Below are 7,289 nucleotides of genomic sequence, written 5' to 3' on the forward strand. Positions count from 1 at the left end.
TAGAATAAAAAAGGGCTAAAATTCTCTACTAGGTTAGGATTTATACTCCTTCCCTCAACCTGGGGTTGTGAGAATTTTGGTTCAAGTTTCATTTTTTCTTGTCATTCTCAAATCAGAGTCAAGTTGGAGAGGTCGTCGTCAACTCGTCATCCCGCTTCCCTGCTCGTAAAAGGTGAACCCCTCCCTCTCATTCAATTTTCATCACTATTAGTATAATAGTATTTTTTTTGGCATAATACAGTTATTATGCAGTGGTTGTTGTTGGAATCTCACTAGGTAAGAATGTTGGGATTGTTTGATGTAGAGAGCTTTGACAGCCGTAGGATTTTCATGTAACGATAATCATTATGTTGTTTGTTGAATTAAATATTTCTTGTGTGATTGATTGTTTCATTGTTAGTTTGCACAAATCTTGTTATAAGTCCTTTGAATGCACCAATTTATTGTTATGTCATTTTTAGCTTGGTTGATCCCTGCCTAATATTTCTTGTTATAAGTTAGTTCATTGCTTTATAATTAGCAACATTATTTTGGTCTCTAATTTACCATTGTAGCTTGATATATATAGTCTCTTGAGGGTCTATGTCTTTTTGACTAAAGAATAGCATTGGTACTTGCTTTAGTTTTATTATTATTGTGAAGAATTCGCTCATTTTTGCATATTGTTAGAAATCTCTTTTCGTGTCTCTTTATTGATTGTCAAGAAATTTTTTTAAAGATATGTCCTTAGTTTGTCTAATAGGCTTCTTGTATGCTTCTGATGATTAGCATCAAGGTTTGAGTTGTCACTTAAGTAAATATAATTCAAAGGAAGTTTTTGGAGTTTGTATTCAATTAGAGATGTGAAAGGATTTGCCTCTCAAATTGTGTTCATAGTTTTGTTTCTTGCAATTTAGGGTGAAAGTAAAATCAATGAAATAGACAGACATGCATGGATTGTCTATTTAAAATTCATATGATCTCATTTGATTCCCCTTAATTAAGTAGGACTGTTATTTGTGTATTTTGACTTAAATAAATCTTAATCTTATTATTTCTTTGATGCATGTGATCCGAATCTGAGTACATCACGTTTTATTCTCCCCTTTGCATTCCCGAGGGGCCATTGAGTCCCAATGACATCAAGTCCTAGCTCCGAAGTCGTCCCAATAGGACTGATATACACTAGTATATAGATATATACAGTAGAAATGAAGGAATATGAGCAAGTTTACATATGGAAAACAATGAATATACGCAGTTATACAATAATATGTGCAGATATATAGCCATATACATGCCAAATATTCAAGAAATACAACAGTATACTACTAATATACAGCCAGTATACAGTCAGGAAGAAGGAGCCAAGTCCATAAAAATAAGGCCCAACCCTGGGCAGATTTGAAAATGGGCTAGAAAGGAGCCCAAATCTCATACTTTCTCCTTTATTTATTCGTATTTAATTTGATTATTTGTTTGGAATTTTTATTTAATCTAGATGAATCCTTGGGGAGTAAATTATATTGAAATTACTCATTTATGTTGGTTATTTAATATTTTTGATGTTTAATTTCTTTATTTTGCCCAAAGTCTTAATCCGGATAAATTTGTTAAAGTTAGAATTATTATAAAACTTTGGTATTTAGTTTATTTTATTACTTAGCATAGATTAAACGGATTAGTATCAAATAGATTCTATTTACTTGAAATAAGATTTTCAAATTAATTCAAGATTTTTTTCTAATAATAATTTCAAGATTTTTACAAAGTTAAGAAAGTTTCAAAATTAACTAAATAAGTTTTTTCAACCGGGAACCACACTTTGTGGATTTTTGAAAAGTGTCTAACACCTTCTTTCGAATTCACCTAAAACCTTATCTAGACTCTGCTAATTTTTAAAAGGTTTTTCTTTCAAAATTACCTTTTTAAATGGTTTCTTAATTTTTCTAAAATTAAGTGGCGACTCTAAATTATATTTTCAAAATAAAATCAAATAGACTTATCTTATTTTTTCTAGGAAGTTATGAAACGGTTTTGACTTTTCGAAAATGGATCGTAACAATAAACTCTATAGTTATTTTCACCAACCCATAGCATCCTTTGCTTATTCATTAACTACCTAGCTCAATCTGAAAGAAGTCAAGTCATAACCTACCTCGAAATCACAAGCTAGTTTTCTTTAAAATGAAGCCTTCCCTTTGTTAACCTACTTCAAATCCCTTTGTATTTTCAAACCTAAGTTGTCCACTTTGGAACCTAGTCGAAGCCCACCCTAGATACCTAGGATAGAGCAAAACCAAAACTCTATTTAGATATGAGCCTAGGACGACCCAATAGTTGAGGGGGTATTGGGCCCATTGAAGTACCTACCTTGCATCTACTAACCACGAGTCATAGCAGATGATCATTATTTATGTACTAAATTGATGGATATAATTTCGGATCACACGGACCACTGTCCCTTGGGTCTGAGGGTTTTATTTTATAGTTTCCTTTATTGTAATCATCCCTCGGAAGGTATTCAACAATTTCAAGAAGTTCAAGATTGAAGGACTCCCAAGGAGGTTCAGTTTAGATTTTCTCCCATGCATGGGACTGATATCATGTATTTCACCTTTTTCCTCATTTTGTATCCCCATTTGATTTATTCATGAAGTTTTTATTATAGTTTGGGGACAATGGGATGTCTTACAAATAACATGTATATTTTTCAAACGTTAGGCTTATCTTTGGCTTGAAAGGTCCCATGTATGTTAGGAAGCGTTAAAATTTGTTTATCTATTAAAGTGTTTCATTATTTTACTTTATCTTATTTGCTTGATTTGTGTGTTTAAATAACATACTTTGTCTTTAAACAGGACTATTCCATTATTCTATCTCGAAGTTTAGAGTGTTATTGGGCACCTAAGACTCAAAATATGGATCCTCCTAAAAAAAATCTTAAAAGTCCATCGATAAAGTCCCTTTCAATTCACTAAAGTTTTGTTAAAAAAATTTATTAGGTCATTGTCTAATTTACATTGACCACATTGCTCTTAGAATTCACTTTATCTCACACTTAATTATAGTTAGAGCTATCCAAATATTCTATTAATAAAAAGATTATGTTGTCTTCAAAAGAGCTTCCCACATATGCCTTTAGGATGTTTATTTGTAAATACCCGACCTCTTCAAATCATTTAGTTCAATCTATTCAAAATGTTGTTTTAGCTATTAAATTAAAAATTCATCAAATGGTTAAAGTTTTGATCATTCGATCACTTTTTCAAAGTGTCCTATTCTTCTAATTCTGAACTGATCTGTTTCAAACCAAACAAATGTTATTTATTTCATATATTACTTTGGTTAATTGCTACAATTAATGAACTAACATTTTTATCTTTTGAGTGTTTTGCTTTCCTTTTAGGGAGAGACTGATTTGTGTTGGTAATCAAACTTGGTCGCTTCGCAAAGACTAAAAGCAAAGTAATCATTAGCGCCATCAGTCATGAAGAAGAATGAAGATTTGTCAAAGTTGCACTTTCGACGTCCTTCTGTCTTGCATTTTGAAGTTATCATTTTCTTTTCTTATAATTGTACTTTCTTGTCATTATTTTCTGGTAATCGCACTTGATTTGATTTCTTTGTATTAAACTATGTTCGGCCTAAATTTTCTAGTGGAATACGAAGGCGGCCTGTATTGGCTTTGAACACATTATCAAAACAATTAAATATTTCTTTAGTTTTGTAAACTATGTTTGACCTGAATTTTCGAGAATGGGATACGTAGACGTGCTATGTCGGCTTTAGTCAACCCTTTGAAAAATTTATTTTTTCATCTTATGGTAGGACTACGTTTTATATGATTCCTACCTCAATGGAATATGTAGACACCCCACTGGGTCAATCATATTCCCCATAAGATTTTCGTAGAATTTGGGATAATTTTTGTTAGAAGATCTCAAAATTCTACTAAGAGGATCATTTTCAAGTTACATGGAGATGACTTTGAAGCATGTAACTGGGGTAGAAATTTTAAAGAAGGTCTCAAAATTTTCAAAAAATTCGACATTTGCTACAGAGGTGACCACCAAATGTTGCTAAAGCTGAAATTGAGGCATAGTTTTTTAGAAGTTCTCTAATTTCAAGTTACACTATATCAGAAAGAACTCAAGTATTATTCATTCTAGACTAGGGTAAAATTTTTTAGAAGATATCAAAAATTTCATTCTAAATGATGTCATAATTTACAAAACAGTTTGAGAGTTGCTATGTTATAAATCGGGACAAAAATTTTTAGGAAGATCCTCAAAAATTCTACAAAAACTGCACTTCAAGATTGAAAATTTGTAATCAACAAGGAGCATTAGGAGATCAAGGAAATACCAACATAGAAAATATCTCAAAACCAAGAATTTTTCTTTAGATTAAAGAATAGTGAAGTCACAATGTTGACAATGTTAATCTTGATAAAAGGCATTACCAGATCTACTGTGGCCTTGCTAAAATAATCCAGACAACTTCTATTCTCTTTTTTCCTCTTGATTTATGTTTTTATTACTTTTTTATAATCTCTAACACTTTCTCTAATTTTTTTAGGAAAATGATCAGGTATAAGGATTGAGATATGGAGATATTATTCATAAGACTATCTCTAAATCATCATGCATCAGATGACTTTATCTTTAAACTCTATCTTTTGTTATACTTTTGATAAAGAGAAGAGTATAACAGAAGATGACTCTGATCTGAAGGAGGATTCAATCTTCTTAAAGTTTGAGGATTCAATCCAAAAGCTTAGGAAATGCACAAGTCCTTTTAAGGTTTTTTGATTCAAAGGATGAAGTTCAACTAGTCAACTTCTATCTTTACTTACATGTCAGGGTTTCCTACCCTCCAAGGAAATTATAGGATTGTCAGCCCATTCGAGATGAGACATCTTATTATTTTTGGGTCATCCATCATTTCAAGAGGACATACTAAATCATCACTTATTCAAGGTGACACATCTTATTAAATTGGGGTCATCCACCCTTTCAAAAGGACACATATTATTATATTTGGATTTTTCATCCTTTAAGAAGATAATTGGACCATTACTTTATTTGAAACAATTATTATATTATGGATTTTCACCTTCATCAACGTGATATATTATTATGTTATGGATCATCATCTCTTTCATAGTGATATGTTATTATGTTATGGATCGTCATTTTCTTTAGAGTGGCATGTTATTATATTATGGATCGTCACCTCCTTCGACGAGGCATGTTATTATGTTATGAATTATCACCTCCCTCAGTGTGACATGTTATTGTGTTATGGATCATTACCTCCTTTGGAGTGACATATTATTATGTTATGGATCGTCACCTTCTTCAGATTGACAGATTATTATGTTATGGATTGGTGCCTCATTCAGAGTGATATATTATTATGTTTTGGGTTGTCACCTCTTTCAGAGTGACATATTATTATGTTATGGACCATTATCTCTTTTAGAGTGACATATGATTATGTATGGACCATCACCTCCTTTAGAGGGACATATTATTATGTTATGGACTGTCACCTTCTTCAGAGTGACATATTATTATATTATGGACCGTCATCTCCTTCAGTGTGGCATATTAACTAAAGGTTCACGTATTTTTCCTTACATTACATTTTCTATTAATAATTTTAGTGCAGGTGATTAATAGGTACTTTGGATCATCACTCCATTCAAAGTGGCATACTACATTTAAAATAGGTCGTCCGCCTTTTAATGAGACATGTTGGATCATCACTCTATTCAAAGTGGCATGTTATATTTAAAATTGGTTATCCGCTTTTTAATGAGACTCGTTGGATCGTCACTCCATTCAAAGTGGCATGTTACATTCAAATTAGGTCACCTTCTTTTCAATGATACATGTTGGACTGTCACACCGTTCAATGTGGCATGTTACATTGAAAATGGATCGTTCATCTTTCAATGAAACATGTTGGACCGTCATTACGTTCAAAGTGACATGTTACATTTAAAATGGGTCGTTCGCCTTGCAATGAGATACATTGGGCCATCATTCCTGTCAAAGTGGCATGTTACATTCAAAATAGGCCGTCTGCCTTTCAAAAAGATATGTTGGACCGTCACTCCGTCAAAAGTGACATGTTACATTCAACATAAGTCATTTGCCTTTTTAATGGTACATATTAGGTTGTCACCCCATTCAAAGCGGAATAATATTTTTAAAATATATTGTGCAAATTAGTTCATCAACTATCTCAGCATAGCATGTTCAAACAGGTTTGTACTAATTTACGTTTGTGTCGTGCTACATTTAAAACTAACCATTTTATTTGAGATATTATCGATAGCATCCGAAAGCATGAAATTCTCAAATCAAAACTATAGGTGTGGACGACTCCCAAAAGGATGCAGCACAACGTGAAACTTTTTCTTAGCAGCAAATTAGGACATAAGCCAAAAAGAAATATCAAACTCTTTAGATGCGAGCCGAAGGATGAATTCTACCACCATCAAACCACACCCCTTTTATAAGGCATGTTGGATACTTCGTGATATTTTAATTTCAGCTTCACTTTTAGGATATTTCTAAACTCATATTGGAAGTAACTTTTTCTTTCTTTCAAATTAGAGTGATAACGCACTCAGAGTTTTGAAAATTATGTCAAGGTAAATTCTTACCTATGGATGTGAAGGATCCCATATTCATGGTTAAGAGGTTACAAGCCTATTTTCCTTAACTCAATTGACTTATCACTCATCTCCAGCCAAAGATCATCTAAAATAAAAGACTATCTTTTCTATTGATTGAGTCAAACTACAAGCAGTCTGATTCCCTCAACATTGGGATATATAGGTTGGGATCCGTATTGGAAACTCCACTGCATTCGAACTTCCCTCCAATGCTCTAAACCCCTAACTTTTCAATTTCACCAAAATTTAAAAATCAGGATAGCTTGTGAATTCCTTAAAATCATGCTTAAAATCAAGCTTTACAAACTACAAGTGGCCTGAATTCTCATGCAACCTGAGATATGTAGGAAATTCGATACCGGGGTCCGACCATAACTCTACAAAATTCATGAAAAACCAACCTCGTTCAAGAAATAAATTTATGGTTGGACAAAATTAGGAACGTCAAGCTTCCTTTACTCAGGGTTACTTATATCCACCCTACCCAAAGGAAGGGAGCAGTTGTTTACACCTATTTTTTGCCCCCCCAGGACTAAGTTTAATTTGATTTTAAATAAACTAACAATCTTATTTTATTCAAATAAAAAAACTTTTCAAGATAATTTTTTCATTATAAGTA

The sequence above is a fragment of the Capsicum annuum genome, chromosome 4 (genome assembly GCF_002878395.1).
Source record: "Capsicum annuum cultivar UCD-10X-F1 chromosome 4, UCD10Xv1.1, whole genome shotgun sequence".
NCBI classification, from domain to species: domain Eukaryota; kingdom Viridiplantae; phylum Streptophyta; class Magnoliopsida; order Solanales; family Solanaceae; genus Capsicum; species Capsicum annuum.